We start from the raw sequence: 13553 nt of genomic DNA, 5'->3' as shown, positions 1-13553 counted from the left end.
AGCCACATATACTTATTTACAACTATTTAATTGTCATTGTTTGAAAAATTAAATGCTTCATAAAAAGTTGTTAAATGTTAGTTTAATTATTAGTTCATGTTAGCTCATGTAAATAATATCATATTTCAGATACAACTTTTATTATTAGGTCCAATTTTGGTAAACTTTAATAATGGTACTAGAGGCCATGGTAAAATATCAAGACATTACGGCTGTGCTTTAGCTAATTGTATTAATATTATTATTGATGGATCACACTCTTCATGACAGATAAATAAGATCTAGCCCCATATACCAGATCCTATCAGAAAATATCTGTTTCCCTGGGTATCAAGACAACAAGCCAGCAGAGCTGCCCAATACCCAAACCTGTTAACCAGTATTCAACTGAATTAACTATCTCCAATTAATATAGGAGTTGACTGAGAAAGCTAGAGAGGAGCAGAAGCAGGAGACAAAGTATTGATGATGAAGAGCAGAGTTTACTGAATAATCTTCGTCTGACCACAATAAATCCAACAAGTGTTATCATACCACAAACAACAGAAATGGAAAATTACTGCTTCACAACATTGTCCAGAGACAATACAGACCTTAAAGTGGAAACAATCTCTTATTCTTAAATACAAGTATCACTTGAATTTACACAGTCTTAAGATTAAAACAAGTTGGAAAAAAAAAATATATATAATAATAATAATAATAATAATAATAAAGCAATAATTATAGGAAAATAGTAAAAAAATTATTATAAATTAATCAAATGACAAATAATAAACAATAAACACAACAACAACAATAATAATAATATTAATAAAAGCATTAACTTATAAATCAATAAAATGATTTAATGATAATTATATAAATGACTAAGCATCATATGATTAAATTAAATAATTAAATGAATAATAAATGAATCTAAAAAATGAAAATAAAACACAAATAAATGGTTGCTTTCTTAAAGCAACACACACATAAGTTTGCTACAAAGATTCACAGATCCTTAGTTAAATTCTTCATTATATTATATTATATTATATTATATTATATTATATTATATTATATTATATTATATTATATTATATTATATTATATTATATTATATTGCGGTGCAGGGAAGGTTACTTTTTATCACAAAGCATTAGCTACCACTATTCTGACAATAAGTAAAGCTTCCTCATGATATCGGGCTGGTTGCCACATTTAAAATGTAGCAAGAAGAATATAAAAATATGTTTTCAGAACTTTCAGAACATTCTGAAACATTTAAACAGGCAGGGTTAACCTCTTGGCAGTATTCAACACTCAACATTGATTACCGTTTCAGAAATTTTCCCTCACCACTTACACTGGCCCCCACAATGCCAAATTAATCTTTAAAAGTAAACATCAAAAGCATCCCTTTTGTAGATGACCTTTAAATAACAGGATGAATCACACAATCAAAACAGTTTAAGCATCAAATAAACATTATTTACCAGATCTTAGCTCTTTACAGAAAATATTTAGATGTACCACCTTATAATAAATCAACATTACATGCAAATTAAACATTTCCCCCCACTAGTTACTGCCCCAACACCACATTATGTATATGTGTAATGTATGCGTTTATAATGTATGTTCTATGACAAGGGTGTCCAAACTCATCCCTAATGATCCCTAATCAAACACACCTGAACCAGCTTATCAAGCTTTTACTAGATATACTAGAAACTTTCTGGTAGTTCTATGATTTATTCACAACACAGCACATCGCAAATACTTTAATGCTTTTAGAAAACTGTTACCAAACAAACTAAATAATTAACTAGCTAACTAACTGCAGCCAAATGACATGTATAAATGTTACTATTTTGTATAAAATTAATCAAATGCCATCAAAAGGCCATTTTATTTCTCCAGTGTGAAAAAAAAATACATACAGATCTTTGAACACTTTGCTACATATCGAACTGAAGTTAATACAAATTATCATCTATACACGGCTCATAAAACTGATTTTATCGGGACATCTGGTCACTTTATATCCAATCACTGCATACACAGACGAGTACAGTAGGGATTTTCCTGCATCTCTCTCTATCCTCTCGCTCTATCTGTTTTTCAGATGCTTGTGCAGAGTTTCCTCAGGCAATGATACTACAGCTGTCATATAGGACATTTCCACCCGCTACATGCCACACACACACACACTCTATGAGCACATGGTGGTCACACGCATGTTGCCTCACAGGAAACACGTGTCAAGGGTTTGTTTTACATGAGGTTTACTGAGGTTTGTGTATTTGGGGATGCCCATCTATCTGCTTTGAGCTAAAATAGGATATTTTTTTATGAAGGAGAAGGAAGTTCCTTCTTTTTTTTTGTCAGAGAACCTAGACAAGAATGTCTCCTCCTGTCACACTCCAAATCCCACAGCAAGGATGAGCAGAAATAACATACTTTTGCTTGAATCTGAACAGTAACATATTCAAATGTATTCGAACCCTCTATATGGCAGAAAATCACTTCTTTTCGCAAAAGAAATGTTCCTGCATTTTCATTTTTGACTAATGGCTCGTATTCAGAAAACATATGAAGCATTCACAGTTGGTTTGACACCTTTATAAAGTATTACCATGTTAGACAGAATATTCTTTGGCAGGAAAATAAGGTGAAAATGTTTTAGTTATCTGTGTATAAGTCGTGCTTAATAATTGCTTATATTTCTTCTAAGAATTGAATATGGACATTTGATTGACAGAAATGGGTCATTTAAAAAAAAAAAGTATAGGGTAGAGAGATTGAGGAAGAGAATAAAGCCATTTTACTTCAATGCTGAAAACAGTTGAGTTCATTTCTTATGTAATTGAGAAATAAATGAGACTGAAAGCAGGTGGTGAAAGTCCCTTGCTGCTTCCTAATTCGCATACACTGAAAAAAGTGTTGCATGCAAAACTGTTGCAAACAATTTATTTGTGTTGAATTTAAACAAACAAATTCAATTTAATAATGTTCAACTTAATTTGTTTGTTTAAATTCATCCCAAATCAATTGTTTACAACCACTTAACGTAAAAAATTGAGTAATTCCAAGGAATCATCTTCGAATAATTTTTTCAGTGTACTATCTATCCTAAATAGTATTTAAAAATAGAATTAGTATGTCCCAAACAACACTGTAAAAAAATCCGTTATTTTATGAGTTTTTTTTTTTCCAGCAGCTGGGGTGCCAAAAAAAAAAAAAAAAAGTAATATAACGGAGGTTAAATTACAGAAATTTCCTTACATTTTAATTTCCGGTAAATTTCTGTAATATAACATCTGTCTCATGAATTTGATTATAACTACAAACTCGGATAAAAGTGTAAACAAACTACAAACATGGCGGACACGCAAGATCAACAGTCAAGTGGAGGCTGTTAATCAATATCTAGTCAACTGGAACATATTTAAACCACGTTTTCCGTGTTATATTTCATCTGCAACAACGTGAACTTTTATCAAGATATGTTTGAGCATTAACTTTTTAATGCATAATTACCCAAAAACCGTAGGAGATTTCTCTGCATGAAAGACTCACGAATGGCAGATTATTCCGCTGCTGCTTCTCCAATAAGGTAGGTAATGAAATATGAATCAAATATGGATGATGTTTCGAGATGATTGACCAGGGACATCACGAAGCAACATAACGATCTGTTAATGAGGAAGTAGTACAGTATGTCCCAAAGCTTACATTCTCTACTGTTACACACTCAAAAGTATATACTCCTTATAATAGTATATACTATTCCTTTACAAAAAAGTACATACTTTAAGGGCGTAGTATAAGTATGTAAATTGGAATGCAGCACTTGTCTTAATGAGTGATTTACTGACATGAAAAAATAGACAGCGTTGTTCGAAATGCAACCTGGTCTACATTACCATCTTGTATAAGTAGTGTATAAAATCAGCAATCATATCAGATCAGATCATAGCAGAGAATAGCACAGCATAAAATAACATTGCATAGAACAACAACACAACAGAACACAACATAGCATAACTATATATATATATATATATATATATATATATATATATATATATATATATATATATATATATATATATATATATATATATATATATATATATATATATATATATATATATATATATATAATGTATTTATATAACCTTTTCATATTTTTACTATTGTATCTTGAATTATAGCCACATTCTAAGCCCATTTATTAGGCTTTATCACACTCTAAATCCTTTAATACATACATTCATTTTTTGCAAAGTGAGTAACATACTCCATAATGTCAGTTCCCACATCATTAATACAACAGCTACAAAATTATTATAGACATTAATATATAGAAAACCCCTACTAAAAATGTATCCGTGGCTGGAGTGTCCTAACGGAAGAGGGGTTGAGGTCATAACTTAAGAGCCATAGGCTATTACTGCACATGTTTCCAACCCCATTTATTCCAATACATGCTTCCATATCTATCTGCCTTTCAGAGAGATGATTAGAAATCACTTACAGAGCGATGCCTCGGGCCATTTGATGACCACTGATTAAATCTCCACAGTCCTGAACCTCGGTCATGACCTTTGGCCTGCCGGCTCTTGATTATAGAAAAAAAAATCAACTAGCTAAAACATGGTGAGGCGGTGCGATGTAGAAAAAAGGTATTAAAACAATCTCTTTTCATCCCCAATTTACTCTCATTTAAAAAGAGTACAAAGGAAGTGGCATCAACCATTAACAAATGATAGGAGAAGAGCTTTTGATGGCTCACATATATCGGATTAAGGTGTGCTTACCTGTTATTGCCAGAAATGGGTCGTTGAAATGACCTTCAGAGTAAAAGAAAGAGAAAACGAGGAGGAGGAGAAAGAAAGCCATTTCACTTTAATGCTGAGAACAGCTGAGTTCATCTCTTACGCAGTGAAAAAGGAAATTTATGGCCCTTTAATGCGATCCTTTTCTTCTGCTATTGAATCATTTCTAATCATTCCTCCATATTATTAAATTAGAATGTTCTTAATCTGTGGAACAGGACTGGTTGTATTTTGGATTAGAGGTAATCTAATTTAGCCTCTATAAAAGAGCTGTTATTCTTCCTCCCTGGAGAATGATAAACTTTCCAGACAAGCAGTCATTTCAGACAGCGCACAAAAGCATCTGGCAGACAGGAATGCTATCATCAGCGAGAAAACAAACATATCATTATTGTAAGTCAGGCCAGTGGTAGACTGAATATTTGCAATTTTCTAACCCTAACCTGGAAATTGCAGTATACAGCCACACTATAATATCAGAAATGTACTTTGTATGGAATCAATTGTATATGATGCAACACATGCAGTACTCAGCCACTAGCTTGTAGGTTTTAACACATTGCAATATGGTTTCCAAGTTATTTTTCCAATTTTGGCATCGCCACATGTGGGCTAACAAGCTAGATAACATCAGTTATAAATAACTCACCTGAATTTGCAAGAACAATGTACCATACACACAAAACCAGGGACAGTTTACAGGACAACATTGTACGCTGCCACCTTGCTGATTTCAAAACCAACTTGCTGGTTTCAAACTGAAACTTTGTACAAATGATTCAGAAAACATTGCATACTGACAATACTCAGATGTAAACAATTGTATATATATATATATATATATATATATATATATATATATATATATATATATATATATATATATATATATATATATATATTGTACAGTTAATGTACTACCGAATACAGTGGGTTGCCCATTTATGCTGTTAAACTATACAAAGGAGGAATAAAAAAACCATGTGGAAGCTCTTAAATCATATATGCTCTAAAAATGGTTAATTGACCTTACTTAAAAAAGAAAGTAAACCCATTGCCTCAAAAATATTAAGTAAACATTGCATAATTATTTAAAAAAATAATTAGTCAATTAAAAGTTCCAATTTACAATTGGTTTACTCACTTTATCAAAGTAACTAATCACTCACATTGAAAAAACCTATACATGTACATACATACATACATACATACATATATCTATATACCACATGTAGGCAAAATTGAGGTGCATATACAGTATGTGCATATACAGGCCATTTAGGACTATATATATATATATATATATATATATATATATATATATATATATATATATATATATATATATATATATATATATATATATATATATATATATGCACATACTGTACATGCAGCTCAATTATTGCTTCTTTATATCCGCATATAATCCCTATACTATATGTACATACAAGAAATGTCTCCTATATAGCTAATATCTCATTTTGGCAACTGTCATACATGATGCTTAGCACATATTTTCTATTATCAAGGCAATAACTAAGAACTAACTTAAAAAAAAATGCAAAAATCTTATGTATGTGCAAACATGAAAGTGGTATCACATGTAGTAGGCATGTTATGGAATTTAACTATGGCAAATAAGTGAGAGGAGATGGGAAGCGTCTACGCTGAAACATTTACAAGGTCAAATCTTTCTTGTATGAATATAGTGGATTAAAAGGAAATGTATGACAAATATATATATATATATATATATATATATATATATATATATATATATATATATATATATATATATATATATATATATATATATTTTTTTTTTTTTTTTTTTTCTGATTAGTTTGTTGTCTTATTTTTGTTCTTGTACAACATTTTTTTCTTGTACAATATGATTGTTCTTAAGTAAATAAAGTACATGTCTACATGAGCTTTTATTTATGTAGTCTAGCAGCTATGGCTTTTAATTATTTGACTCATATATAGGTAAACATATAGGTGAACATATATGTGCATAAATGCACACACACTTTATGTTGAAATGTGCATATATGTACCTATAGGTACATGTTTGCACGTATATATGTACACATATGTACGCATATATGTGCATATATGAACATTTAATATAGGAAAATGAACAATTTTATATATGCCAAAACATGCATTCTTTCCATGTGGGCACCTTTTCCAGTGTAGAGAAGGACTCGAGCTGCAGTCACACTTGACTTTTCTTCCCATAGACTTCCATTCATACGCACGCGAAAGCATCAGACCGGAAACGCGGGGTCATGCGTCAAGTTTCGCATGTTGCTGCGGTGCAAAGTTCAAGCTTGGTGAACTCTGACCTGCGAAATCGCATCACTTGACGGCGTGAGACCAATCGAGGATCAAAACACGACCTCTCTGGACAGAAATTTAAAACATGGAGCAATCGCTCGCTTTTTTAAATGTCTAATCATCTTGTTTAATCCCGCCCCTTTTCGCAGCGCCGTACGAATTTCACACACACAAAGCCCAGTGTGACCGTAGTTTTAGTAAGATTGAATTGAACAGGTGATAAACGTGTGTATGATAAGTGTTAACCATTTAAATTGCACTCTATGAAAACAAAGATTGGACGCATTCTTTGTTGTTTTAATATAGATTTATTTTTTGATAACCTATAGACAAAGGTCACCTTTTTGGTCTTAATGCCCATTAAAGATAATAGCCTTATACCTACAGTATACTTGAATAGAAATGAGAACAAACAAGAATATTGTCTATAAATACTTGTTCAGTTTTTTCAATCAAAAACATATCTTGTTTCCTCAGTCTTTTTCCTCTCTCTTGCTTGATTTGTTATAGCTTTTGGCAGTCTAAAACTCTTTAAATGTTTGTTTTTCCTAGTCCGACCAATTAGTGCAGCCCAAAACATGACAATAAATAATCATGTTCTGCAGCAATAATCCCCATAATATGCCAGTTTTATTCGGTTCAGTGGCCTTGCTTATGTTCTGCTCTCCAATATAGCCGATTGATGGTGTGTCATGAAAACACTCTATAGGGCTGTATGGAGTGGCTTTAGCGGATCTGTGTGAACATGGATCATATTTAGTACACTGTTGTCATGTAAACCTGCCCAAAAGACCAATTTACACTGCACCAACAGAAGCCTACCAACATGGACAGTCATCAGATTACAGCATGTCACTTCTCAGAGTTTCCATAACTGCCATTTTAGCAATTGCTAAAACAAGCTCCAACAAACCCAACACACTGTTTCGACAAAACCTTCCAACAAAAAAAGTACAATGTAAACTGGCTTTAAGTTTGTAAGGCATATATATGTACTAATTCAACGACTTCACAGCATTCAGGTGACAAAACCGCACAAGCATAAAGCTTTTCTAAAACTCTCTCACATTTACAGGCCCTCAACAATATGCCCCCAACTTCAGGGATCAACAGTAAACCCCAGATTCCTATTATAACTTAGCACTGGGAATGATAAACGTGAGCACTGCTGGCTCATTTAATGAAGAATCCATCATGTACTCGCCCATTATGTCGTCCCAGATGCTCATGACTTCCTTTCTTCGAAGGCTGCTGGAGAACCTCCTACTGTAAATCTGGCAGTGGATCAAAATGTTTCAACAGTCTCTTCCATTAGCAGGGTCCATTGTGAATGGCTATGATGTAGTTCTCCTGCTTAGCATTTCGGATGCTGTCATCATTATGTGAGACCTGTAACCCAGCTTGGTGACTTATTTATAATGTCTCAAATCCCTACAGCCATATTCCATCCGGCGATCAAGTTAAACGACACCTGCTATTGACCGCCAGCCCCTAAGCACGAAAAGAAAGGGGCATCCTGTGAACAGATGGGGTTTGAATAGATTGGTGTCCGATCAGCTTTAAACATTACATCAAATTACACTACATTACTATCCCGTGCTCCCAGATGTGATTATCATACAAATGGACGATTGTTCATAATGCGCTCATGATCAGGGAGGAAAGGGATTCCATTTCCGTGCGCAGTCAGAGCCAGAAAGCATTTCAGCACTGTAAGAGATGTGACATGAATATGGCTCTCGGTGGTGAAGAAAAGCTTCTCGGATGTTGCTCTTGGTATGATGAGGGTCTTTTTTGGATGTGGGAGAGTGCTGTGAAAAAAAATCCCAAGTTGACAGGTCTGGGGAGATAAGAGCAGTCACCAAGCGACAGTTCGGATGTCAAATGCAGCTATGCATGACCCAACACGCTGCATCAGCCTCCACCAAATAACCTCGCTTATCTTCTGTTGCTGCCATCAGAAGAATAAAGAGGAACCAGTTTGTTTTTACCCCCCCCTCCTCCTTCTTCTTTCTCCAGTATTCTCTCCAAAAAGAGTGTCAACTCTCAGATTGAGTGTAGATTTCAAACTCCTCCTCTGAAAGCCGGTGTGCCTGCAAGCTCTGAACACCTGAGCAACTAATCAAGGCCGGCAGGTTTCTCAGTAATTACAAGCAGGTGTGTTGGAAGCAGATATTGACACTGCTGCATTAGACACAAAACAGTCCCTCACTTTGTCATTCAAAGCTATGCTATTTCAAGCTGATCACACCACTTCACTCAATCATTTTCCAATCTTTTACATCAAACTTTTTTTAGTCAATGGAGGGATTCAAACACATGACTCCTGATATCTGCTGGACTTTACCACTCAGCCGGAGGACTTCAGCTGTGAAACAAGCAGTTAATACTGTATTTTACCTTAAGGCAATAGGGTTATATAAATCGTTGTGCTGTGAGTTTGTTTTAAACTTGGAAAAGGTGGGATTTAAAAGCATTGATATGCTGTATTTGTGTGTGTTTGTGTGTACCGGCAATTTGAGCTATCAGAGAAGCTCTAGACTAGTTGTTATTCATTGTGGTTGCTCATAACACATGATCACAACTAACACTCAAGAAGTGTAGAGAAGGTTATTATAAAGAAATTGGAAGCAACAAATGCTAGGATAAAGCTGTCGTTAGTCTTTTTAATAAACAGAACCAAACAGAAATTGTTCCTACATTTTTTAAAAGCAAAGACTGAACCCCTGATTTTGAAAGTGATCAGTTTCTGATCTTTGAAAAGGTGGGACTTGAACCCATTATTTCAGAACAGCCAAACAATGTTTTAGCACCCTGAGCTTTCAGAGAACCTTTGACTTCGGATCGTTTGTTAATACATTACTTAGAAATAGACTAGAACTAATACATGATTGTAATATAAACATTGAAAGAAGTTCAACCTGTGAATTAAAAATTGTCAAACTATGTTTTAAAGATTTGAGAACACTAAGCTGATGAAATTTTTTAAACTGTCAAATCTTTTTTTGAACTTGAAACTTGGCATTTTAACATTTGACTTAAGGATTAAATGTGCAAACATTTTGTGTAACTAAAAAAACTATAAATAAATAAAAACTGTTGGTTAAAGCTGGTTTTGTTTAACTGGTTTATTGCCCAAAACAGCAACATCTAAAGCATAATTGTTTCTACAGCTGTAATATGTACATCAAGAACATCAAGAAAGATTTGAACTCGGGGTTTCAAAAGTTCCAAACGGTGTCTTAATGGTTTGAGTAAATAGAGAGAAATTAAATTCCCAAACTTTTCGTCTGTTTCAGAATTTAGAATATAATTTTTGGCATAAATTTAAGTTTTTTTCTGTGAAATGACCAAAACCCAAATATAATTATTTTTGAAGCAATGGAATAATATTTCTGTAACACTTTATTTTGATGGTCCCTATTGCATGTTTTGTTGACTAAAAGTTGCAGCTACTTGCCAATTACTTCTCATTTGAGAATTAGTAGACTGTCAACTTAATGTCTGCTAATACTGTTCCTTCAAAAGACATTTAACTTTTTACTTTGCAAGTACATGTACAACTTAATTTACACTAACCTTAACCTAACAGTCTACTTATAAACTATTGAGAATTAGTTGGCATGTAGATGCAATGTAACTTAAATTCAACAAAATGTGTTAAAGGGACCATCAAAATAAAGTGATACCATTTCTAACCTCTATTTTATCTAAGATCTCATAAGTACCGGCAGTTCATTGAACAAACTTTCAGCTTTCAATGAACTGCCGGTTAGAATTTTATAACAACTTCTGCCACTTGGAGCTTTTCATAAGATTAAGTTAAGGGTTTTATACATAACTTTAATATAAAGCATGCCATTCTAAAACGCTGAAAATCAGTAAGATTTAGACCTATGAATCATATGCATTATATCAACAATGAATTCATTTTATCCTTCAAAACTTGGGCAACTGGAAATTCTCACAACCTTGAACTGTATTTGTTGTTTTGGCTCATCTACCCTCCTAATGGCACCACACTGAGTAACATGATATGACATCTGCTAATTGCCACCATTCACAAGAAACCTTCCATTCATGGACTGTGTATTTCCTATGAGCTTTCATCGCAAACCTCACAGAGGCCAGTAGATCCAATCCAAAACCAGAGCAGCCTGAATCTGAATGCTCTTTCCTGATTAGGGCTCTCAAACCAATACTTGTGTATAACAGAGAGCTTCTTCAAACTGCACAAACTGCTTGGGAAGCTAAGGATGCGTATCTCTAAAGCGCTCGAGTCCTCATTGATGTGAAGGACCCTTGAAGTAGACCACTACCATATGTTCAGGAAATCATACTAATTCCATGTTCCTCAGCTACTTTTATCCATTTTGTTTTGTTAAACCAGTCGTGCCTAAGCTAAAATGCTTTTGATTTTAAGGCCTTGAACGCAGACTATTTACAGTTGCAGTTTCTGCAAAATAAGTTCTCACCCTGATGTTAAAAAGAGATCAAATGCATGTTAAAAAAGTACAATTTTAGGTCATTTGACTAAATGTCACGTTGACATCTTAGAATGGCATCAAAAATCATTCACAAGACTGTCCTATGTTTGATTTTTAATATGTTTTTGACATAAATGTAAGATGTCGATTTTATGTCTTTTTGACATCAAGCTAGTTCAGAAAAATGTAGTGGAAATTTGTAACATGTAATAGAAGCTTACAGATCAATAAGAATTTTCGTACTTTTTGTCTGGTTATTTTGGTGGTCAAAAGCAATATTATGAAGCAGCAGGCCCGGAGACCCAACTGCATGCTCAGACCAGCACTGCCAGATCTAGGGTTAGGGTCACATGTCAGATGTTGCAACTTGCTAGAAAATCCAAGACGTTCTAGCTGCAGTCTGTAATCAAAATGACATACTGGACCAGGTCCAATACATAGTGGACATTGTACCACCCACTAAGGTAACGTCCACACTATGATGGTTGGGTTTAGGGTAGGGGGAGCTGTAGGCGATTGTCCATTACGTAGTGGACCTGGTCCTTTGATTTAAAAGGATTGATATGCTTTTTGTGTGTGTAACAGCAATTTGAGCTATCAGAGAAGCTCTAGTCTAAAGTTTTTAGTTATTGGGTTGCTCATAACAAAAGATAACAACTAAATTTGATTTGTTTTAAAAAAAAGTGTAGAGATGGTTGTTATAAAATAGAACCAACAAATGCTAGGCTAGAGCTGCTGGTCGTCTTTTACTAAACAGAAATTGTTCCTAATTTTTTGAAAAGCAAAGACTGAACCCGATTTTGAAAGTGCTGTTCTAACACCTTAAACTACAGTTCTGTTTTTGATCTTTGGAAAGGTAGGGTTTGAACCTATTATTTCAGAACAGCCAAATTACGTTTTAGCACCCTGAGCTATCATAGAACCTTTGACTTCAGATTGTTTGTACATAGTGGACATTGTACCGCCCACTTAGGTAACGTCCATACTACTGTGACGGTTGGGTTTAGGGTAGGCCATCGTCCATTACGTGAACCTGGTTCAGTACATCATCAAGCTGCAACGAGGAATGTGCTGGTCTGAGCGTACAGTTTTGTCTCCGAACCTGCTGCTTCACCTGACCCAACAGCAGGTGGCACTGTCTGAGAAAATGATAGGTCTGAAAGTGCTGGTGTGAGCATGCAGGTCTGAGCCTGCAGTTGGGTCTCTGGGCCTCCAGCTTCACCCTACTCGTCAAAAGGGCATCTAATGGACGTCAAGTTTTTCACATCAAATCGATTAGCATTTTTGATGTGTTGTTTGATGTTGTTTTGACATCATGGTTCCCTCTGGGTCATTTAAAGCTTGGCATAAGGAAGTACTTTGTTTAAAATGATCTAACTCGATTGGCGCCAATAGCCTAGTGGTTAAGTCCACCGACATACAGCACCAGGGTGCTCATGGCAACCCGAGTTTGAGTCCCGGCTTGAGGTCATTTGTCGACGCTTCCCCTCGTTCTGCTCCCAATAATTTTCTGTCTGTAGCCTCCACTGTCCAATCCAAATTAAAAGTGAAACCCCCCTAAAAAATAGGTATTAAAAAAATGAACCATATTGTAGTAAAGTAAAAAAAAAAAATGAATTAAAGGAACTGAAGGTTGGACAGAAAAAACATTCGTCACAGTTGTCCTGGTGTAGCCATGGTGATGAGAGGAAATCTTTTTTGCTTCAAACTGAGACAGCAGCCTCTTGTAGATGACATTTTCTTTGAGAAACCTCAAGCAATGGCCTTTACCCTTTAGTGAAACAGGGCACACAAAAGAATCACAGGCTACATTGACCTACCCTGACATCCTGCATCAGATTTGTCTCCGACTAGCGTATTAAGGTGGATGTTTCCAATATTTGGCAGGTCAAATATG

The sequence above is a fragment of the Danio aesculapii genome, chromosome 4 (genome assembly GCF_903798145.1).
Source record: "Danio aesculapii chromosome 4, fDanAes4.1, whole genome shotgun sequence".
Classification (NCBI taxonomy): domain Eukaryota; kingdom Metazoa; phylum Chordata; class Actinopteri; order Cypriniformes; family Danionidae; genus Danio; species Danio aesculapii.
This window is presented reverse-complemented; position numbering follows the sequence as displayed.